The sequence below is a fragment of the Podarcis tiliguerta genome (genome assembly GCF_965153285.1).
Source record: "Podarcis tiliguerta genome assembly, chromosome: 11".
Classification (NCBI taxonomy): domain Eukaryota; kingdom Metazoa; phylum Chordata; class Lepidosauria; order Squamata; family Lacertidae; genus Podarcis; species Podarcis tiliguerta.
This window is the reverse complement of record NC_139544.1, coordinates 32,323,804-32,338,206: the sequence shown is the minus strand read 5'-3', so window position 1 is coordinate 32,338,206 and position 14,403 is coordinate 32,323,804.

Below are 14,403 nucleotides of genomic sequence, written 5' to 3'. Positions count from 1 at the left end.
CCTGAGACCTCACTCGGCCATGTAGGAAGTAGGAACAGCCAGGAAGAGTTTTTGCAGTGTGGCTGATGGTTCCTAAATTATGAGAACTATGGTGAAAAACTAGGAACTCTGGATCTCTGCTCTAGTATAAGGAGGTGACTCGCTCCAAATTCCCACTGATTGGACTTTGAGGCTGAGTTCTGTGGATTGCATTGCTAGTTCACAATATTGTAGAAATTAATTTCAATGCTGGGAATTTGATTTGCATGCTTGAACTAATCCATGTTTACAAAGGGTAGCTTTTCAATTTCAGGCTTATTTGATAAAGGGAAGTATGTGTGTGTAGCCAACATTGAATAGGACTCCTTGACTAAATGTAGGTTTTCATGCTTTTTCTATGTATCTCTTCCTCTTAAAATCTGAAGGACCCTGGAGGAAGATTCTTTGCAGCATCTAAATAATCTGTAGCTTCTTTATTGGAGATCTGTTTAGTTTGTGGAAAACTGCACATTTTCAGTGGGAATTCTTTTTACAGCTGCCTTATTCTGTTTATCTGGATCTGTCACTAAAGTAAACTTGCATTTGGTTGTTTAGAATACCGTGGTGGTTTCCAAGGCCCCCTTTCTGCCCATGTTCATGAAAGGGCTTGGTTTATTATCATAACCTTTGCTTAAAGGTCCTAACCTTGCAGTTTGTACTCTGAGTGAATACTCACTGATTAAAGAAGAGGAAAATGGCAGCTCACATTCAGATAAGGGTCTTGTAAGTCTAGCCAGTTCCATCCAACATCTAAGTTATAATGGGGATCATATGCCCTGCCTGGCTCCTTTTGTGCCCTCCAGTCCTCCTCCTCTGGGCTGCAAACCAGATATTCTTCACCTAGTACACTTGTTTGTATTCAGCTCTCTTAGGGGGATATGTATACAATTCCTAGCTTCATGTCCCTGGGGTAAAGCATGATTTGACTTGAGCACCTGTGCTTTTGGCATTAACACCAATTCTCAGGAATTCTGTTCCCTCAGAAGTGACTCCCCAATATTTTCATGTTTTCAGTGTGTTTGTGTGGAAATAGAATATTCACACTCCTTTGACCAAATACTTCTGCTTAAGTACTTGAAAATTACAAGTTATTTTGTTTATGTTGAAAAAATTAAAATATTTCTCAAAGACTTTACAACTGAGACTAGATTTGAGATTAAGGGAAAAGGCTTGTTTTGGCTTCACTCGTCTCCTTGAATAAGTAAATGTGGCGAGGAGACAAAGAACTTCATCAGGTACATCTGAGGTCTTAGGCATGTGGCATGTCCAGTATGATGCTTTGTTTGTTTGTTTGTTTTAAACAGACTCCTATTTGGCGTTAAACTGCTTTTGAACATCTCCTCAGTTAACAAAACAGATTGGCTCAATCACTTTTGGGATATATATTTGTGTTCAATAACTGGGTGGCGTGGTAGCATGAGACCACAGCACTGGCGTTGCCCCACCATTCAATGTGTTCAGCTGATCCCATGCGCAGATCTAACACATAAACAAATATAGCTGGATATCAGTAGGCAAGGAGTTTCAAAGTATAGGTATTTCCACACTAAAATATTGATTCTTTAGAAATGTATGAGTATTATGCGGTACCTGATATAACGCTAGTTCCACAGACTGAAGTGGTTGAGTGCAGTACAGATGTAGCCTCTGTGAGAGGGCTGGGGATGAGACCAACAGGCACGATTCCACTCCTGAATCTATCCCAGGTCTGAAGACATAAGAAAACTACATTTTATTTCTTCACCAAGTATCACTGATGGGAGAGAATAATCTAGAAATACAGCCAGATGGCATCTGCACTAGATGCAGAAGTATAAATAGATGACATCCTTTGCTCCAGGCATGAGAAAACCTGTTGGATAACCCATTCCCTTTTGCTTTGGCTGAGTGTTTGCAGCAATACTGAACCAAGATATATAGCTGGAGCTGGCACTTAACCAAATATTTTCAAGCAGAGGGACTAAATCAAAGTATTGTGCCATTATAGTAGTGCTAATCTTTAAAGCTGCCATATGTCTTCATAAGCAGCGCATCCAAGGAAAGCTGCTTGATAAATGCTTCCATAGTATAAGAGAAACAGATACCCTGAATGTGGCCCAATACTTGTTATGAGACGTGTTCAGCTGCAGAAAGAACTGAACCCCCTACCAGTCTGTGAGGGGTGCTATCTATTTTGCTCAAGGGTGGGGACAGGAATCCCAAGACGATTTAATTGAATATGTGACTTAGCCTGTGAAGAATGAGCTGTGTATGCATTACAGAAAATAAAGTAGACTCATCTTGGTCCAAAGTCCTCAGTGGGTGAGGCAAGACAGTGAGATATTTCCATTGGTTTGGCTAGGACAAACAGCCATTAGCTGCTCCTCAATTGGTCTCCTATAATGGCTTTTTGATACAGCAGTGATGGGCAACCTATGGCTCTCTAAACATTGCTGGAATGCAACTTCAGATATCCCTGACCATTAGCCATACCGGCTGGAGATGATGAGAGCTGGAGTCCAACAACATGGTTGCCCATCCCTGCAATAAATGGTCAGTCTTCAGCCATTACTCAAGAACTTGAATGTACTTATTCTCACATTCCCACTGTGTTCCTTTATTCAGTGGCGTAGCTAGCTGCTTGGGCACCCAGGGTGGTGCAAATGCCCTGAACTCTGGGGTGGGGCAAGCCACCCACAGGGTGGGGAAAGCCGGGGCAGAGCACGCTGTGTGGAACCTCCATGGAGTCCGCAAGCCCCACGTTGCCATTTCAGGCAGTGCGGAGCCTGCAGGTGCCAGAGCCACTGCATCACTCCCCAAGAGAGATGTGTGGCTTGGGCATGCTGCAGGCCAGGCCCCATGGTCAGCCCCTCAGTGAAGACACCTGGGACAGCCCACCCCCACCCTACGCCACTGCCTATTTTCTTTTTGTATCATGCCTATTTATTTGTAAGCTGTCCTATGTTGATAGAAAAACCACATATAAACCTAAGCAGGTAAGTAAATGGCCAAACAAATCCCCACATATTTTCCAGTAGATACACAGCTCTGGGTAAGTGGGCTTTTTCATTAACCCAGAGAACCAAGGTCCACATTACGTTGCTGTCGCTGAAGCTAAACAGATCTGATCCTAATAGGCAACTGCCTGCAAACCGTATGTTGTTTCTTTTGAGCTCTTCCGGGAAGAGAAGGACTAAAGTATAAAACAGAACAACATGCAACTCTCTTTACACAAAGGAATATGTGTAGGGAACTTCCCCCTTTGCTGGAATGAATAGGGAGATGCTTCTGAGCAGACGAGGTTGGTGTGTGTGTGCAATGTATCTAAGCCCCAAACCCAGAGGAGATTATGATTTCTCAGTTTTCTAGCTGTTGAGTGAGCCATCTTACCTAATAGCTGTAATTCTCAACAAGATGCAATCGATTAAGGTTCTTGCAAAACAAAAGCACCATATTAATGTTATTACTGTACATTTAAGAGACCCACAGGACTATTATTTATGTATATTTTAATTATCACATAAGGCACACGTAAATATACATTATGTACTGGTTTGGTGGTTCATAACTCAGCTTAATAAACTGAGTTATGAATGAACCATTTAGCCACACTCTCTGCTCCTTTCCACGAGGGAGCAAACCCACCAGGAAGTCTTCAGATTTCCTTGCCATCTAAGGCAGTCTTCAGTTAACTATAGTTTCTTTTTTTTTTTTATAATATTTTTTATTGCGTTTCTTTCCAAATTTTGTGCATTGCAAACATACCTACAAATTTACAAGAAACCATTTTTTTTTTTTTTTTTTTTTTGTATAGCAAAACAATATAAATCAAACCAAAAAAAGAGTCCTAACTTGGACTTCCCCACCCCTTCCGATTCTGCATTCTTTGTATTAACAATGTCAGCAATTTGTTACCTTATGTCATACCTTATTGTAACTTTCACATGTTATGTATCCAAATTCAATATATTATGTCACCATTTTTATACCTTTAAAAATAAACGTAACATGTTCAATTCATATTATCTCCTTTTCTCTTTTCTCACTTAATTTACTGTTCACTTAATCATAGTTGCTAAAGCATATCATTTCCAAATCATGCATAATCTTAAGATTCATACAGCTTATAATACTTTTGCAAATAATCTTTAAATTTTTTCCAGTCCGCCTCAATTGTTTCTACATCCACATCTCGGATTCTGCCGGTCAATTCAGCTATCTCCATGTAATCCATCAACTGCGTCTGCCATTCCTCCAGCGTGGGTAGATCTTGTGTCTTCCAGTTCTTAGCGATGAGTATTCTTGCTGCTGTACTAGCATACATAAACAAAATTCTGTCCTTCTTTAACACTCTCTGGTCCACCATGCCCAACAGGAAGGCCTCTGGTTTCTTGGGAAAGGTATACCTAAATACCTTTTTCAACTCATTATAAATCATTTCCCAAAAGGCCTTAACCCTTGGGCAAGTCCACCAGAGGTGAAAGAATGTCCCCTCTGCTTCTTTGCACTTCCAACATTTGTTGTCAGACAGGTGATGTATCTTAGCTAACTTGACTGGGGTCATGTACCACCGGTATATCATTTTCATGATGTTTTCCTTCAAGGCAGTACTTGCCGTGAATTTCATTCCGGTGTTCCATAACCTTTCCCAGTCTTCAAACATAATGTTGTGTCCAACATCCTGTGCCCATTTAATCATAGCAGATTTAACTATCTCATCCTGTGTATTCCACATAAGCAGCAAGTTATACATTCTAGATAACAGCTTTGTCTTTGGTTCTAACAATTCTGTCTCTAGTTTCGACTTTTCCACCTGGAATCCAACTTTTTTATCCATTTTGAAAACCTCTTGAATTTGAGCATAATGTAACCAATCTCGCACCTTGTTTTTTAATTTCTCCTGGCTCTGCAGCTTCCACTATAGTTTCTTCTGAATCAGAAAACCATGTTAACAGTTTTGGAACAATCCATCTTCAAGTCAAGGCTTCAGGTCCTGGTTTGTTCCAAAGCCACAAAGCATAGTTTCCTGGTTTGAGTGAAATATGAAACCATGGTTAGTGGAATGCTTCCTGGTTTGCTAGTTCACTTGTTCATGCAAAGGAGCAAAGGCACTGCATGTGCAACTAAAAGGCTTGTTCATGCCTTGGCTTATTGAACAGATGGTCAATGATGCATTCTGAATGTGTGAACTGACTCTATTGGAAACCATAGTCAGTGTTTGTAGCCTTTCAGACATTTCCTCCATGTGTTCACTGGATGTGTGCAGTGGGGACTAACCCCCAACTTCTGCACATTCTGTGATAGATATGTACAGTGTCTCTATGCATATGCAGCTGTATGTCCATAAGCTCTTCCACATGATTAGAAACCCTAATCATGCAGCATTCCCAGTCACGTTGAAGACATTATATGCAGACATTACAAAATGTGTAAAAGTCAGGAGAAGTCAGGGCCACAATCTCTCTCACTGTCTGTAAAATCAGTGAATGTACAGTATGGAAGAACTGTCTTCAGTGGCCTTGAGATTAGTTAAATGGCAGGTTTTATCTTCAGTTTTGGTTATGCAGTGGCACAGTTATTCATGTATACAGCCATTTGATGCTGCAGTAATAATAATAATAATAAATTATAATTTATATCCTGCCAATCTGTCTGGGTTTCCCCAGCCACTCTTGGCAGCTCCCAACAGAATATTAATAATGCGATAAACGCCCTCACATCAGATATAAAGGAAATAAACAACTACAGTGGTACCTTGGGTTAAGAACTTAATTTGTTCTGGAGGTCCATTCTTAACCTGAACCTTGAGATCTGATGGGAGGGCGTTCCACAGGGTGGGCGCCACTACCAAAAAGTCTTTAAGTGATGAGCATACACGTGTGAACCAGCCCTAAGAAAACTGTAGTTTAGTCAGGTTCAGATCTTCATTTAAATCTGAACTGAAAATAACTTTAAAGTTGATTGTCAGGCTGGCTCATCCATTGAAGATGATAAGCCACAAACAGAATGCAGGGAATGAATGAGCAATGTGCCTTGCATTTTAAAAAAAGCCCTAAAAAGAAAACAGTCATCTCATCAAAAGTATTTGAACTCTGAGGAAACTGGGGGAACATGGAATATGATCCTGTTCTCCATCAGTGCCCTGGGATACTGTAAGCAATGCAGTGTGAGAACTCAAACACAAATTATGAGTCAAGGGTGGGGGGTCTTTGTTTTTAGAGTAACAAAAAAAAAGTTTGCCCAGGGAAAAAGAAGAGATACTGATGACAAATTCAAGTAACATAATATGTACCTAAGGTAATGAGTAAACCTTGTAAACTGTGCCAAATCTTATGAACAGGCTTCTCCAGCAGTAGAGGTAACTATTTCAGGGATAGCTGAGCATGTTTCGTGACAACCAATCTTTTAAAATAACGATACAGTGGTACCTTGGTCTAAGAACAGTCCTGTTTATGAATGATTTGGTATACAAACTCCGCAAAACCAGAAGTAGTGTCCCGGTTTGTGAACTTTACCTCTGTCTAAGAACGGAAGCCGAACAGTGGAAGGGCACTGGCAGCGGGAGGCCTCATTAGGGAAAGCGTGCCTTGGTTTAAGAATGGTTTCGGTGTAAGAACGGACTTCCAGAATCGATTAAGTTCATAAACAGAGGTACCACTTTACAGGTCTCTTGAATAATGGACTCTAGACCTGGATGCCAGTTTTTGCTTAGGGCAGATCTGCACCATACGTTTAAAGCATATCCAACATACATTCCCCAAAGAATATTGGGAACTAGTCTTTGTTAATGGTGCTGAGAGTTGTAGTTCTGTGTGAAGAAAGCTACACTTCCCAAGATTCTTTAGAGGAAGCTGTGTGTATGCATTGGATGTGCTTAAAATGTATGGTGCAGATCTGCCCATAGTCTTATGGATTGTCATATCTAGATTTTAACCACGTTTACTTGGATGGAAGTAGAGGATGACATCCTTTAGTCATATTTACTTACTTTAGCTATTTAACAGAATGAATATACCGGTTGACTAAAAGGAAAGAAAGAAACCTCAAAGTGGTTTACCAGAATATAAAATAAATAAAATGAGCCCTATATTCTAAACAAAATGCTTGATTAACCTGGAGGTAGGCTGTATGAATTGTGTATTGATTTGTAATGATTTTTTGGGTCTCTGGACCGTAATGAAGATTGATTGATTGATAAAATAAAAAATTATTGAAACCCCACCCAGTAAAAATAGGTATTAACATATTCAAAAGATGATTAAATTCAACAGAAGTTTTTAAAAAATAAAAAATAAAACACATGCAGCTTCTACATATCTGGTTAGGTTTGTCTTAAAAAAAAGTTTTAAGCAGGTTCTGAAAGTGTACAGCAAACTGCCTGCCTGGTGTCAATTTCTTGCAAGTGCCACTTCAGGCTTTTGGAAATTATTTGCTTTGTTTTATAAAGTTAAGGTTTTCACTAAACACTCAAAATAATGTCTCATGAGTCTGATTACCTGAGCTAACAGCAAGGCAAGAAACGATTGCCTCTAAAAGTTACTACATATAGCTGATCAGACTATAGCTTCTGGGCTATAGGTCTCCAGAAAATGCTAAACATTTCCAAAATAACAAAAGAAATATTTACCTATATTTGTTTATTTATAATATTGTTTTAGATCAGATACGTGTTCTGAGTGGAGGCCTCTCCTGTACCTAAAATAGTGCTCCAAACCTAAACCCAACCTGTCATTACATATAAAGCATACAAGACAAATATTACTACCCATGAACTATGTTGGAGAGTCTCAGGCCTACTTCTTAAATTGCAAATGAGGTAGAAAAATCTGTTTCTGAACCTTATTATTATTATTATTATTATTACTACTACCACTTAAGACAGCAAGTTATGTCCTCCCTAGCTCCATTACAATTGTGCTTATTTCTCTAATGATTGTACTGTATATCTTCCTGAGGCGTCATACACCCTTTTTCATTCAGGGTGACTTTTACTTACTAAGGTTTGGACCAAAAAGATTCAGGCAAAGCATTTGCTATGCTTGTTTCCAAGAGCATTCTTTATCCCTCCTCTCTGTTTTCAGTGAATGAACTAGGCAGCTAACAATTCAAAAATTAAAATAATCAGAAATATATTGCATGTGTTTCATTTTATATTTTATCTATCAACTTTCTAAAGTGATAATTTTTTTTTTTAAAAAAAGGAAACACATTGGAGTGAGCAATATTTTGCGTCCTGAAAAGGTGGTGAAAGGAAACATGGCCAGGACAGATGGCTCTCCCGGGACAGGGAGTTCCACCACTTGGACACTATAATGGAGAAGTCACATGCTCCAAAGGGTCAGCTGTGGTCAAGACTTTCACTGCAGCCTTTTGAAACAGCTGAAGTTTCCAAACGCTTTTCTAAGGCAGCCACATATAAAGCCTATTTAGAGCCATCTAATCTTTATGAAACTTAAGGCACACGTCACCATGGCCAGGTCGACCTTTTCTTGGAATGGGAGCAGTTTGCATGCCACTCTAAGCTGTGTGTAAGTACTCTTGGACGTAAGCTGCCACCTAGAGATCTAGTAGGAATTATAGGTGACAGAAGATGCCCAAACGACACAGCTGTACAGTGATACCTCAGAAGTCGAATGGAATCCGTTCTGGAAGTCCGTTCGGCTTCCAAAACATTCGCAAACCAAGGCGTAGCTTCCAATTGGCTGCAGGAGCTTCCTGCACTCAAGCGGAAGCTGCAGAAGCCGTTCGGGTTCCTAAGAACCTTTGCAGACAGGAACACTCACATCTGGATTTGCAGCATTCGGGAGCCAAAACATTAGACTCACAGGTGTTCGGAATCCAAGGTACGACTGTATTTTGAAAGGGAGTGTCACCTTCTTGGAAACAGGATTAAGCACTTCTTTGCCTGGACTACCCATTCTCTCTCTGTGTTACAGAACACCATAGAAAACACAGTATTAATTATCACATATAGTCATACCTCAGGTTACAGCCGCTTCAGGTTGCATTTTTTTGAGTTATGGACCTCCGAAACCTGGAAGTACCGGAACGGGTTACTTCCGGGTTTCGTGGTTGCGCATGCACAGAAGCGCTGAATGGCGCTTTGTGCATGTGCAGAAGCGCCGAATCGCAACCCACGCATGCACAGACGCGGGTTGCGAAGGCTGCAGGTTGTGAATGTGCATCCCGCACCGATCACGTTCGCAACCCGAGCGTCCACTGTAATAATCTATAAAATGCTAAAATATGAAATCTAGCATAGGAACTTACTGGGTTTATATGCTGCCCAAGCAGAGTTTAACTCGCAGGGCAGGCTCTCCCAACCCTTTGGAGCAGACTAAGAGGGTGTTGGGAGATTTCTGGGCAGAGGAGTGGGAAGTTCTTCTGAAGAAGCAGAAATCTGCTGCATGAGCAGAACAGTGTTGGGTACAGCCCAAACGTGCTTGTAAACGCTGCTGTTTCATTTTTAGCATAGCACTTCTCAAGCAAGCTTTTCTACATAAAATCAGCAAAGTGTGAAATATTTCTAAATTAAATCTCTCTCATGTATTTTGTAAAAGGAGAACGTGGTTTTCAACATATGTCTTAACTGCACGTTAATTGTATATATGTGGGCAGGGGATCCCTGCCTCCCCTTGCTTCAAGTCTGGATGGAGAGTCCTAGAAATTGAATCAATCAAGTAACATTTGAGATCCTGGTTTCTGCTAATACAGGAATGACTATGGCTAGCACACTGGGGGGGGGGGGGCGCTGTCTCTGCTGAAAGTTTGCCTCTCCTGCAGCTGCTAAAAACAAAGGAACCCAGCCAAAGAAATTGGTGACAACTCTCCGAAAGCTAAGGTTGAGGTTTTCCTCATGAATTGTGTTACTCTTGTTTTCTCACAGACATTGCCTGGTCTTGTAGGGACATCTGGGTGAATTACAGGTAAAATCCAGGCCTTAGAAATTAGTAAATCTACAGAGTAATTTGTGACTCTAACTTAACCAAACTCTGGCTTTACTTGTGTTTAATGTGGCAGTTGAAGGACGGAGTTTGAGTCAGTGAGCAATTTCCAGATACTCTAATCTAAGAAACATAGCTTTGCATAAGACCTTAATTAGTGGCCTCTCTGCCTTTCACCCAGTTACCAAAACAGCAACACAGTGGTGATTATTACCTAGATAAAAGAGTTGCTGATAATCCTTATCAGCTTCAAATAATTGCATTATAATTATGGTAGGTAATGTAAGAGATAAAGCACCACCTAGTGGACAAAAATCTCATCCCCTGCAGCTCCCTTAATTTATGTAGGTATTATTTCCCCAACCCAAAGTCGTTAAAACCCAGTTTTCAAAGGTAATTTTCTGGAAATACCCAGATTTCATCTACTGTGTCCTCACTTAGTGGAATGCTAAGAGCGGTCAGCACTACAAAATCTGAGAAGGAAAAAGTCTGTTCCTAGCCTTCTGTTGCCTTGTGGGATATCTTTGGGAGAAGAAAAGGCTAAGGAACAAACCCTATGCAAATCTGGAGTGGAGGCCCTAAGATGGTTGGATGGCGCCTTTATATGCCTCCTTTCTGCAACTCCCACAGCCAAGCTGGTACCAGATGTGTTGCTCTGTTTTGGACCACACCAGCAAGGCTGAGTGTGTGGTCTTCTCATCTGGGCAGCCTAGGACCTCCATACACTTGCCCAGCTTGCACCCCAGAGAGGTCACTTTGGTGCTGTTAACACAGCGCTTTGACTTCACCCCCAGAGGCACACTCCCTTGCATCTCAGGACAGGTGGATGCCAACAACTTACCACCTGCTTTGAAAACCATTGTTGAAAAATGGGCCGTGGATATGACAAAGGCATACATTTAAACAACAGTTCCTGGATTCCACTCCAGATTGCATGTGGGGGCTGCTAGGACTAAATATTCCCTCTTTTCCCAAACGTATTTTTCCACATAAAACTGAGCTACCCTGCTCCTGAAGTGTAAGGTTATTCACTCGCCAGCTCTTTCTGAGAACTGGACCTAAGATTAGAGAGTCGTCTGAAATCACTTGACACAATTTTACTGCTTAAGTGAAGTAGCTCAGGCCTTGGAGACAACATGGAAGGCAGATCAGCTGAGGGACCATGTTTAAACTGCTCTAAGCTCCCCAATGGAAGCGAACGAAATAACAAAGGCATATTTTTACGTATACAGTGGTACCTCGGGTTAAGTTCTTAATTTGTTCCGGAGGTCCGTACTTAACCTGAAACTGTTCTTAACCTGAAGCACCACTTCAGCTAATGGGGCCTCCTGCTGCCGCCTTGCCGCCATGCCGCCGGAGCACGATTTCTGTTCTCATCCTGAAGCAAAGTTCTTAACCTGAAGCACCATTTCTGGGTTAGCAGAGTCTGTAACCTGAAGCGTGTGTAACCTGAAGTGTATGTAACCCGAGGTACTACTGTACCTGTTTTGGACTGGGACCAAAAACAAACTTAAAGAAGCAAACCTGTGAACAAAAGATAAAAGAAGAGTTACAAGAGCAATAAATTAAATATGGTAGAGATGGATTGGGAACCTTTGGGATTTGTAAGTTATTTCAGTGGGGCTTCTGCACGAGAATTTCCCAGTTAATTTGGGCCCTACGGTCATTTTCCATTGAGTTTCATACATTTGGACTGAGTTCCCTTTTATTGTAACATTTAGCAGATACAGAGTGAGGCTCAGGAAAGGATTACTGACAGACACACTGCTTTTCTTGGTTTCAAGAGCCCTCCCTATCAGTGTGGACCCAGACTTAGTATTTGCACAATTGCGGTAACATCATATCGTAAATTATGAAAGTCTGGTTGCATGAGGTAAAAGGGGAAAGAACAAACCCGCAATTGATTGTCCAGTATTACTTCTGCGTCAACTCTTGTGGTGCAGTCTCTGCATTATCAAAACAAAAATAATATGAGCCCGGGGTGAAATTTATCAAAGGAAGTCTGAGACAGTAAGGATTAACACAGTACTTCACTGTGACTGGGACCTCTTGATAGTGATAAGTTTCTCTCCCTCATTTGATTGTGCTCTGTTCCCATTCAGACCGGTGTGCAGAAGGAAACTGGTAGCATGTGACCTTTTAAACCCTTCTCTAAAGACTCCCACTATAAACTACAGAAGGCCTATTCTTTAAATATACAGATCAAATTCTATACCGGCCAAACAGACTATCATTTATACCTGACACACAGATAGGCAGAAGTGCCATTGCTTCTTATACCAACCAGAGTATTATTTCGTGTCTGCTACTTGATTTCCAGTCAGGCTGTTCGATAAAGTAACCGCTGCACAATATTAGCATGTGTATTATCTGGTCCAATTGTGAAAACTTTCAAAGCAACAAACCAATTAACCAATTAAGCAAATGATTGTGAATTTATGGTCTTTTAGACAGTGGACCACTAACAGTCAAAGATTCAATTGAGCACTGCCCCAAATTTCAGCCAATGGACCTCAGAATGATTTTTAACCTTCTTTCTGTTTTTAAGAGTCCCTGCTGCCAACATTTATGCTGGGGCAGAACAGCCTTAAGAGGACTTTTTTTTTAATTTCCCTCTGAAACTTCAAGGGACTATCCAGGGGGAAAAAATACTGCATTCTGAATTATTGAGCTACAGGATCAAAACCCATCACTTTTAGAGCAAATTCCTCTTAGGGCATGGTCTGAAGGTGCATTATGTAGGTTTAGAGCTGTTCAGTAGCTGAATAGTGACCCACTTGTGTGGCCCGTGTACAGTGCCTTGAGTTCCACAATGGAAGAAAGGTACATTATAAATGTACTAAATAAATAAGCAAATAATAATAAAAGAGACTATGTAAAGCGAGTTCCTCTACCAAGCCATCCACAACTGTCAGTCATCCTAATTCAGTGGGATCTCATCTTATCCCGTATGCGCAAAATGGTGGTGTATGTGACATTCTCCTTTGTGGATCTCCCCATACAGCTCAACAACACATTTCTCTTTGTAGATCAGACGGTCATTGTCGCGTCTCCATATTTCACATCATAATTCACTAGAATCTGCTTGATCATTTTCATTGCCCTTTTCTGAACCTTTTCCAACTCTACAATATCCTTTCTGAAAGGAAGTTACCAGAACTGTAGACAGTATTCCAGATGTGTTCCCCAGGGGGGTGTCCTGTCCATGAGGTAGACAGAGGCAGCCACCTCAGGTGGTAGAATCCAAGGAGTGGCCTCCCCAAGTACACCACTGCAGCCATCAGAAAAGCAACTGCGATGGCTTCTGGGTTCTGGTGAGATCTTATGAGAGCCCCAAGAGGCTGTGTGGAGGCTTCTGGAGGCCTCCATGTAATCCCACAAGATCTTGCCAGAAGCTCACATGACCCCGGTAAGCGAGGTTTTGGTGGGAGTGGTAGGGAGGCAGCAAAACTAGGCAGGCCACCATAGATTTGTATTTATGATCAGCAGTTTTGTTTTAGATTCCTTCTCTAATGATCCATAGCATGGAATCTGTCATTTTCACAGCTGCCTCGCACTGGATCAACACCTCCATAGAGCTATCCACAATGATCCCAAGGTCTCATTCCTGGTCAGTCACTGCCTGTTCAGATCCCATGAGCATATATGTGAAATTAAGAGTTTATGCCCTGACATGCATCATTTTACACTTGTTCACACTGGGTTGCATTTGCCATTTTACCACCCATTAACTCAGTTATCCTTCTGGAGATATCCTTCTGGAGCTCTTTTTTGCAATCTCTTTTTGTTTTAATGACCCTGAACAATTTAGTATCATCAGCAAACTTGGCTAACTGCTCATTCCCAAATCAAGATTGTTTTTGAACAAGTTAAAAAGCACAGGTCCCAATACCGGTCTTTGAGGTACTTGCATCTCTGGAGAAATGTCTGTTTATTCCTACTGTCTGCTTTCTACTACTTAACAAATTCCTGATACACAAGAGGACATCTCCTCTTATTCCATGACTGTTAAGCTTGTTCAGGAGTCTTGGGTGAGGTACTTTGTCAAAAAAGTTTTGAAAGTCCAGGTACGCAGTATCAACTGGATCACCTCTGTCTATAGAGTCTAATAGGTTCTTGAGACAAGACTCGCCCTTGTTGGTTCTGCTTCAGCAAGGCTTTTTCTTCTGTATGCTTCGCTATTTTATCCTTAACAATACTTTTCACCAGTTTTTCTGGGACAGATATTAAGCTGAGTGTCCTGTACAAGACCTCTAGAATTCATATACACCTTGGCTTGATAACTTTTTTCTCTAATCACACAAAGGTAAAAGCTAGTTGTGTTGACTCAATAGCATCCTGCATATAGTTATTTTTTCTTCCAAGTTTCATGACTGTGTCAAATAAAGCTTGTCAGCTGATAAGTTTTATCTGATGATTAAATATGTCTTTTAACTGCTTCATTTAATAAATTTGTGTCAGC